Consider the following 10,536-nt stretch of genomic DNA (forward strand, 5'->3'; position numbering starts at 1 on the left):
CAATGACAATCAAGCGACGCTTCCTCTTCCTGGCCTGCTTGTCTCCTTCAGCTTGCACGGGACGCGGTGAGCATGGAGTTGAAGATGTGGGGAGAGCTGTGACAAGGACAGGAAGCTGGGAGGTTAATGGGAGAGCTGGGACAGGGTAGACTAGACCAGTCAGCAGCAGAAGGGTCTGTGACCACAAGAAGATGCTCCCCTTCAGAGCCTGGGATGGCACCTGACCTTCTGGAATTTCAATATTTCTCAGTTCTCAATAATTACCTACCAAAATTCACTTTCAAAATCTCTTCATCCCCACTCATGACTGGTCAATACATGTGATGACAGCTTTCTGCTGACTACATTTACTCCTAAAGGGTCTGACCCTGCTGTTGTCCCAGGTAAGTGTCAGTATCATGCCACATGACAGCTATATTTTAGCTTCTTTTTAAAGTTTGGTTTTATAGAAGTCTAATAATTTGTGTGAAATATACACAAGATTATTAAGGTTGCAAACCTGAGCACTCCGTAGCTAGGAAATTCCAGAATTAAGGTGGCCTTTGCAATATTAAGTTGGCCCCCTTGTGAGAGCAGATGCTGCAAGTTTGGAGCACATGCAATGGCAGAACTTTAGGCACTCAGGGAATTTTGCTGATGAAAACATTGATACAAAAGGCATTGTGCAGGGGGGTTGTGGATCACATTCTTCAACTTAGGACCTGAATTCCACCTAGGTCCTGCTTAAAGCACCCAGATCCCTTTGTGGATTTGCATGTTGGTGCTACAAAGCATTTGTAGCTAATTCAGCAATATATCATAATGTGTGGGAGAGAAATCACTGATAACTATTTAAGTTCTCATCTAAAATAGGACAACATATACTGAACCTCGTAACTGGGCAAAGAAGAAGGAACTGCTTAGAGAGTAAAGTGTTGTTTTGGTTTTTTAGGTCCTTTATACAATGGCGTGTACAACAGCCTTCTCTGCTGTGCATTTAATAAAATGTAGCCATAATACTATGTATTAGGATTGGATGGTTAAACATACTAAATATTCAACTTATTTTTCCCAATGGGCCAATAGACTCAGAGTTACAAAATATAAAATTAAAAGCAGAAGTGTTGCCAGAATCTGAACCTGGATTTCATTAATATGTACTGTCATTGCACCATAAAAAATACATCTGTTACCATGCTCAAAGAATTTTAGGTACACAATAGAGTAATAAATTGATTTTATAACTTGAGTCATTCTCTACCCACAGAATCTAGTTTTTCCCATTTGTATCAAGATACAGACATTGTGATATACCGCAAGTAAAGAATTTAGAAGGTTGTTGATACAGAAAACGGAAAATTTAAAACAAAATAAGGCATTATAAAGAGGGCATCCCAAATCACAGGACTTTCTTACCTACTCAGGTTGGTGCGTCAGACCCTACTGGAGGTTTGTCCGTCTGTATTTTCCATCTGTATTTTCATTAGAAAAGCTCAGTTAGTAACAGTGGGGGCTTAGAGTGAAGGTTTTTATCCTCTTTTTCTTTTTCTACACTTTCTCATCCAGCCCTCTGTGGAGAAGGTCTGATTAACATGGGATGAAATCCTGGACAGCTGAAATAGGGGTGCATTCAAGAAGAGTGTGGTGGTGCAGTCACTGCCCCCCACCCCTCCCTTCCACCACTACCACCATCCCTAGCTTACCTGAGTACCCGCGTAGTTCCAGGGCAGCTCCTGCCTGGCTCTGGCCGCAGGCTGCAGGGAGCAGTTGCATGCAGTGTCGGGTTTGGCAGGGGACATCAGTCACAGTGAGTGGGTTTCCTCTTCCTGCACCTGCTCCTGCCATCCTTTCCATGTTCTTTGCTACCTGAAAGCAAGTGCTGGAAAGAGGTATTTCTTCACCGCTGCTGTCCCTTGTTGATGCAGATGGCTCTTAGCTAGTGGGGAATACCTTGGGGGTTGTGGGGAGGAGCAGGCACTAGAAAAGGCATCTGCATGCTGCCACTGCTGCCCTGGCTGAGCCCAGCTCCCTGTGCAGCTTCTCCCCACAACCCCCAGCTGGAAGGGGCAGGAGCTGTTCTGGGACTCCCCCCCACCTTGGGTCAGCTGGGAATAGTGCTGGCAGGGGAGTCCCAATTTTGTGTTTTTACTCCCTGCCTGGCTCCCTAGTGTCCTCCACTGGCCCAGGTGCTCCAGCCATGCCTCACTCCCATCCCCTCACTGTCTGAAAGGTGGTATACCACACTCCGCATCAGGAAATCCTGGAACAACCCATGCCTGAAGTCAATGGAGTTTTACTCACACTTCCTAGGCACTTTAAATATCTGCTAACAAGGGACTGAGCATGACCAGTAAGACTATCAATAAATTATCTACCTCAATCTCTCACCAGTTAAATTCTTGCCACCAAATGTACCATCATCTTAGAAACAGAAGAAAAAAGAGCAGTGCTGCCATTGGACAATATAAATGTGCCTATGCACACACACATATTAAGAAAAGCAATCATTGTGTATGTGGCAATTATTGAGAAGTCTCCTCACCCATGTCTGAGAAACATTATGAAATTAAGATGGCAGGACAGAGTTCCAAATACTGGAGTGAGCACGGGCAGTGTGGTTATAAAAACACAGTCAAGATAGTCTGGCCATATAATCAGGATATCTTTTAATTAGCTTATCAAGAAATGCTTTATGCAGCACTGTGGTCTGGTAGATGCTGATGTGGTCCGATTTGTAGAAGATAAAGGATCATTTAAAATGACCCTTCCGTCAAGGCAGTATTGATGTCTGAAGCTGGGAACAAAAGGCTTATGAATATATTGCAATGTTGTCCATGATGCTGGAAATGACTACGAATAGGCACATCAAGAATGCAGCGACAAAATCCAAAGTTTTAGGTTCAGGATCAGCCCTACTAGTCTGCAGTATCCACCACTGTCTATTTGGTGTGTGACTATGTTGCAGACAAAGATCTTATTTTGCCACCCAAGAGTGCATCTCTGAATGCTTTTGTCAGAAGATGAAATGTGGTCATCATCAGCTACTGAAAACAATAATGATGAGTCCTCCTTATGCTGCAGAGGGACTGTTTACATAAATAAGATTTACAAAATCAGGCCCATCATTATTTCAGCACTTCCTCAGAAAGGTCCATTCTTTTCTCCTCACGTAGTAGAGTTATATTAGAAGAGGACTACTCCTAATACTTATCTAGTTGGTTTCTAAGGATTGAACTAAGAATTCCCCTTCATATATCCAGTTTCATGTACATGCTGATCTTTAGTCTCAGATACATTACTGCACATTTTCAGTGTGTAAGTGCACATGACTCTGATGTAGAACAATAGGGCCATGGTTAGTCCCATACACCATACCAGACATTTTCCTCTTGGTTGCTACTCCAGGGCAGCAGGTTTTTAGACAAAGGTTTAATCTACTATCATTTATGGCACTGCACATCAACTTTCTTCCTACAACTAAAACTACTGATAAATACACCTACTCTTCTCAAGCTACAACCATAATAATTGACACATACACAGCCTTATTTAGTATTGTACTTTAATACTGTGATTCACAAGACCCTAAAGAATGTGAAGACAATGCAATATGCTACATAACAAAAATTGATGTCATATGAGCCATTCTACTTTTCTTGCTTTTAAAGATTGTGAGGAACTTGTAAAACTCTGTTCCTAAAATTATTCATTTTTATGTGGCAAGCATTGTAACCTTTGCGGCTCAATATGCAAGTCTGCTTTGTAACTATACTTTGCCTGCAAGGTCATTACATGCCTACAATCGCCTTCTCATACCTCTATACCACTGGTCTCCAAAGTGGGGTATGCGCACCCCAGGGGGTGTGCAAGACAGTCCATTGGGGTGTAGGAAGAAAATACAAGAACTTCTATTTAGATGTATATTTATATAAATATACATATATTGGGGGGGTGCTCAAAATTTTTTTACTGATAGGGGTGCACGATCAAAAAAGTTTGGAGACCGCTGCTCTACACCACATTTGACCATTTTGTTCCACATGCTTGTGCTCAATTTATTGTACTTTTTTTTTAAGATCTTTCATTGTACATGTGCCTTCAAGCAGTGGGCACTGCAGCAGGTGCTGCATAGTCTGAGGCTCTGTGCCAAAGTCACAGGCGGTTGAACTAATGGTATAGCCCCACTTCTTCATTCATTCCTTGGAGCATCCAACTCCATTGCGTAGGCGGTTGAGACATTGCTACCTTTGCTGTGGCTTAGGTAAAGGTGGTAAAGACGTGGACACCAGAATGTCCATTTTTTTGCTTGCAGGTATATTTTCAGCTTCTTGTTTCATATCTGCAGTCATGTCTCCTTGGGTGTGGCATCAGGAGGTTGGGTGCTGGTAAGGAAGCTCCTGTATGACTTCAGTCGCTGTGTGCTGTGGGATAGTTGTACAGCGGGTGTTTTATATCTTCAGTCTGTCTCAGTTTTTCTGTCCTGCTGGCCAGTGTTCTTCTGATGCCAGGTGGTGTGATGTCACCCAACAGATACACACTATTTAGGCTCACAGTGTAATTTCTGTTACAGAATACCTGGTAAGTTTTGAAATATGCTGTGTAAAACCAAATTTTCTAACTGCTGCTCTGTGTATATTGCAGTACCTGTTAACTTTTTTGCCTTAAGGAAAGGAAATGCCCTGTGCTGAGAATTTATATTATGTGAAGTTTTAACTCAAAATGAAATGACAGTTCTCTTATAACAACCCATCTCCTTCAAGATACACTGCATAATAGAAATGGGGACATCACCCTAACAAAAGTGACAGGCATAGTTCTAGTAAAACCAAATGTCTTGGAATCATAAAATAGAGCAGGAGAAGGTAAGAACTTAGATGCTGGTTTATTTGAAAGAGTGAATTGCATCTTTTCTGCTGTTGACTGAAAAGGAATTCTTTATCTTGCATACTGAGTGATAACTACTATAATTTGACACACACAAATGGGTTTTGCATCCAGTACATTCTGGCCCACTAAAATCAAAGAATTTGGCCATTGACTTCAGGGAGGGTAGTTTTCACCCTGCAGTCTCTTTCAGTGCAATGTCAGCATTATACAAGTCATTTGTGAAAAAATGTAAAACTCAAAATCTAAAGCAAGTTCTTTCTGACCAGCATAATTGACCTGCTATCAAATGGATCCTGGGGAATAGCAGATTTCAGATACATCCCATCTAGAAAGTTTGGATGTGGATGCAAATGTCTAGTAAATGGAGATATTTCAGACTGCCTTACAAGTGCGCTGGTCTCTTTTTCATATGCTGCCCATAAGTAAAAGGCTGTGCACCTTAGAAACAAACTAAACAATTGCAGAACAATCTGTGGGAAACTGTTGTAAACAAGCTGAAAAGGAAATCTTTTATTACAGATGGCTTTAGCAGGTACAGCTTTGGCTTAATAAAACTTTATTGGACTGGCTTAGGCTTTGTAACCCCCATTGCAAAAATAAGATTAATTCAAATACACTTTAATCAAGCCCTCAAAAAATTGGATTACTCATGAACAAGCCTTGTCTTCACAGCCATAATGATGTGCTTTCAATATCATGCTGCCTTGCTTAATGGGATCTGTCAAATAAGAGAAAATGTCCCGGCTAAATCAAAGACAAAATACAAACAACTCCAACTGATATATTTGAAAGCCTATCATTCAATGGAGTGAGATGTTAGGATTTCCTGATATATATGTGGAAGTTGATTAGATGAGCAATTTGCATATTATTAAGTGTTGCACTGGAATGCAATGCACTTTGCAGAAAAGTTAATTCCTTTGGGAGTTTGGTAGGTGGCGCTAAAGGCTGCACCAGTACTGCCATGCTAACGCCTGCGTTATCAACAACTAATTCTGCACTCCAGAGAATTTCTTGCACTAAACAGTTCAGCTGTTGCTCTCTCCTAATTAAAGCAAATAACGTTTCCCTCTCTTCCCCTCCCCCCCCCAAAAAATTCTGCTGTTCCCTGGAAGAGTCTTCAGTTCTCCATGACATAAAGGAAAAACTGCTGGAATTCAGTCCTGCTGCTGACAAGGTAAAAATGTCAGGGATCTGAGGCAGAGGTACCGTTTTGATATGTTGTGCCACTAGTTATAATTTACATCTAATCAATTACAAGCCTCTGGTGACAATATTTCCTTGTTCTAAGAATAGATCTTAAAAGTATTTTAAGAATTCTGGTTGTCATGCAATTAATAGCGCGCTTTGTTCTGAGTATAAAGATTTGCTTGTTTGGAGCAGTAACCGTATTTTGCATGTAAAAACGGGGAATGGGAGGGTTTTATTGCCAGCACTTCTCTTTACAGAGGGATGAATCACTTGCATTCTTGGCAGCCAAGCGCAAATTCACAAGAATGCTCAGTTTGATCAACTTCCTTCAAAACACTAAGCTTAAAGTAAAAAGGAGAAAAGAGAGTGAGAAGCTTGGATGGGCCCATATACAGAAGACATTACAAGATGGACATCTAAGCATGAAGACAATAAATCTAGTGTACGAAATGTTTTGCCCAAAGCAAGTCACTTACTGTTACAGGAGTAGCCAGACTAAGTTAAGTGAATAATACTAAGAAGAAAAACAAAGCAGGAAAGAGCCAGAGGGGGAACAATCCAGAATGGGCAGAAATGTGGGATGTAGTGTCAAAAATTAATTCAGTACAATTTAACAGTTTTATGTAGAGAATGCAAAGTTTCAGCAAAAAAACCCACCTTCCTTCCCCTATAATAATGGAAGATTGCGTCAAAGATCCTAAGCCTAAGAAACTCAAAATATATGAAAGGGCTTAGTTGGGTGTAAAGAAATTCTTTCTTTCTCTCTTTCTTCCTTGCTGTTGGCTTTTGTTCCCTCACCCCAACACTCTGCCACAATCCCATTTCTACATGTGGTGCATGGGAGGTGTATGGGAGTGGAGACACTAGCATTTTATCATTAACTGCATAGCAATTCCATTGAGATAGCTGTGGGGTCACCACTCCCAGTGGGAGCCAGAGCCTCAGACATGGAAGCACCTGAACTGGTTGCCAGGACACGTTATGTTTTCCCTATCTTTGGAATGATTTAGGAACAGATTACACAAACATCTGTCAAGGCTGGCCTAAGTATATCTGATCCTCGATTAGAGCCGGGGGATGGATGAGACGACCCCTTGAAGTTCCTTCATTTCTATGATTCTATAGATCTCTGCAAGAAAGGGTTGTTTTGAGGGAGATGTTCATTGTGGGCACCCTTGCAGGGCAAAGTGACAAATTATATTGCATGGCAGATGTAGGAGCTGGTTGTAAATAAGGTTTCCCAGATCTGGCCATGCTAGCCCCACCTGCAGCTCCCACTGACTTTGAAGGGGTTTGACTTGAATAAAGAATAGGAGGAGCCAGTTCTTTCTTTTCTATGCATATTCAGCTGAGGTGAAATGATATGCAAGTGATCTAAGGAAGGAAGCAGCTTCCACTGGTGCCATCTTGCTATTCCCACTGCCTTATGCTTCATCAGATTCATCCTGCTGTGTCTCGTAACATGCAGATTGCATCCCATTCCTGGCCAGCTTTAGGAATCTTTGCTTTGGCTCCTGCAGCCAGATGAGTCCTTTAGTAACAGGAGAAATTCTCAGAAACAAATGGTCAGAGTTCCGCTGCAGCAAAGTGTCTGCTGCTCAGAGGAGGTGGCCAGCTCCGAGACAGGATGCCGTCTGAATAACCCTCCATTCCTGAAGAGGGTGGTCCCTAAAGGTCAGGGTTGGCTTCAATGGGGTGGCAGTGTAAGAGGAAGTTGGCTCAGAGGGTGCTTTCATAATGCTTGAACTATGAATAAATTCAGTCTCTTGTATTCCCCGTTCCCAAGTATTAGTGACTCAGAAATGTGAAAAGGAAAATAAGGTTAGTGAGAACAATCCTGTTACTGGGCATTTATTATGTATTTCTTTCTTTTGTCTCAGACAGGGCACTTTGTGCAATAGATAAGGCCTCTTGTCACTGCTTGAGGGGAACGTGTACATGTCAGCTGTGCTAGGAGCAGAAATTTAAGTGGGTCCCAATGTAAGGTGCATAGGCAAGGCATATAGGCAGCCATCAGCTCTCTGACGTCACAGCAAATCATTTAAATTGTAAATGATGACCCTGCCTTGTACATTAAATGCTGTCCTTGGCACAGTGAAAGGCTCTCAAGGAATTTATACTTGCACCAGGCATTGTACAGGTTCATATTTGGGTGAGCCTGCCCAACCAGCCCATCCACAGTTACATCCCCTGGTGCATGTGGGTGCAGGTGAGGCAGAGGGTCGATCAGCTACGATACTGAACTAAACAATACCGGGCTGCTATACCTCTGACTCATGCCAGAAGTGAATTGAACCTGGTGTATCTCCATGTTGTACTTATTTGGAGGGATTTGTTTTGAATGAGCAAAACTCTGGACAAGACTTCTGCATCACTCCCAGGTGCCTCCCACAGAGGCATTGCCCATAGAGCTCACCACAGAGTTCCCTACCCATTCACTACTGCTGTGGATGCCAAATCCTCAAATGAGGTCAGAAATGCTAGAGCAATGCTGAGCAAATGCCCAGAGCTGCTGCTGGGCTCTCTGTCTGAGGCAAGCTTTTTGGTGTGCACTTAGGGTTGTTCTAAGGCTGCTGTGTTGCCTTACTTCTGGGGTTTCACACATGCGAAGCAGGCATGAGTGGGTATGGCATGATTCACTGTGACACTTCCAGCTGTGGATTGGAGACTGTGTAGGCCTCCCCTCAGTGATATGAATAGTGAAATCGGGAAGTTTTTCTTCCTTTTCAGTTCAAACCACAAAGGTTTGTGGATGGGCTTGTCCCTACACTTTGAGGAAATTCAGTGGAAGTTCGGTCAGAGTGAGTCTTCTGCCATTGACTGTCATTGTTACCAGGGCATTCTCTATTCTGGCAAGACTTATCAGAAATCTTATTTGAGCTGCCTTAAATTATTCAAGGCAGCTTTTACACTGCTCCAGCTAAAGTCATTGAAGTGTTTTAATTAGAGAGCAAACACAGTCTGTCGCTTTCTCCTGTGTGACGCACAGAGCCCTATCTGCTTCCCCCTGCAAGCGCAATACAGTATATCTAAGTCAAAGCAATTATAATGATCACAGTCTTGAGCATTTAAATGGGGATGTAAATGTGAATGGAGTGCTTTGCTAATGGAAAGAGTTAATCTCATTCTCAAAGAATTTAAAATAGAGATGAGACAAAACGTTGGACTGCTGTTACGGACAGTGGAAATAATTCTCCCAGAGACTGTTGAGAAAAGGATGAAAAAAATAAGTAGGTTTTAAGGACAATTCTGCAGGAGGAGAGAGAATTGTGAGGCTGTTCCCAGAGTAAGGGCCTGAGTGAATGATTAAGCCACGGGGCCGGGACACAGGCATTCTGGCGTCAGTTCTCAGCCCTGCCCTAGACTTGCTGAGTGACCTTGAGAGAGGCAAGGATTCTTGTGGGGAATACCTTTAATTGGACCAACTGCTCTCTCTGTCTATCCCAACCATGCAGGTGGTCCCATGAAAGATATCACCCACAAGAATTTCTTCCTCTCACATATTTCCTGGACCATCAAAGCAACAACATCACTTCAGGACTATCAAAACATGAGTGACCTTCAGCAAGTCACTTCCCCAATCATAATATGTAGTTTACAGCACTTCACTGCACCAGTGAACTGCTAAAAGGATTAAATCTACAAGTAGTGGGGAAGTGCTCTTGTACTACAGTGATACTTTAAATACTAAGGGGGTGGGACAATCTCTCCTCTCTTGAAATCTGGAAATCAGGGATGTCAGACTTGACTGGCCCCTTGGGCAGGGTAAGAGAGGTATGGGACTGTGGGTCCACAGGCCACATGACTGGCACAGGGCTCGCCCTGTGGGCCAGATTTGGCCCACATGTCATCCTCTCTGCCCCCCCCCATGCCCAATCCAGTGCACACAGTGCCCACTCCGACAGGTGTGGGACTCAAAGGGTAGAGAGACCCAGCTTACCAGGTACTTGGCTACTGAAGTGGGAACAAGCCATAGTGCCAGCCTTCTTCCCATGGTGCTGCTGGGGCTCCAGCACTGCTGCTTTTGCCTGGGTGCTTGGCAGCCAAGCCGGCAAGAGCTACAGCACTGGAGCCCCAGCAGCATTGTGGCTTCTTCCCATGGCTGCAGCCAAGCACCCAGGTGAGAGCAGCAGCACTGGAGCCCCAGCAGCACTGTGGGAAGAGGTCCAAGCAAGAAGTGACTAGGGCAAAGATAACGGTTTTAGTGGGGGAGAGAGAAAAAGGCAAGAGCAGTTTGATGACACAAAGAAAGAATAGGCAAGAATCTAATCCAAAGTGCATCCAAATCAAAGGAAAGGCCATCAGTGACTTCTTTGAGCTTCAGATTAGGCCTGTAGTGAGAGGCTGGATATTTGAGTGAGAGAGAGCAAGAAAAGAGTCAAAGGGGGGCACCAATGCTCCCGCCTGTCCCCCTGCCCAGCTCCTGAGCGTGGCCTGTCAGGGGGTGCATGTGCACCCCTATGTACTCCTACATGTTGC

The 10,536-nt window shown here is 43.4% G+C and overlaps 1 protein-coding gene across 1 annotated transcript in view; it reads right to left on the reverse strand.

Annotated features, from left to right (window-relative positions):
• Positions 1–7,945, reverse strand: part of SAP18 (Sin3A associated protein 18) — a 19,893-nt gene extending 11,948 nt beyond the window's left edge. Inside the window, exons 1-2 of the mRNA XM_019530201.1 lie at positions 7,940–7,945; positions 7,323–7,338 (exon numbers count right to left, since the gene is read on the reverse strand). The gene's annotated coding sequence lies outside the window, so the exon portion shown is untranslated. The remainder of the gene's footprint in view (positions 1–7,322; positions 7,339–7,939) is intronic.
• Between the last annotated feature and the right edge of the window lie 2,591 nt (positions 7,946–10,536).

This window comes from Crocodylus porosus, unplaced genomic scaffold (genome assembly GCF_001723895.1).
Source record: "Crocodylus porosus isolate Cpor-Errol unplaced genomic scaffold, CroPor_comp1, whole genome shotgun sequence".
NCBI lineage: Eukaryota > Metazoa > Chordata > Crocodylia > Crocodylidae > Crocodylus > Crocodylus porosus.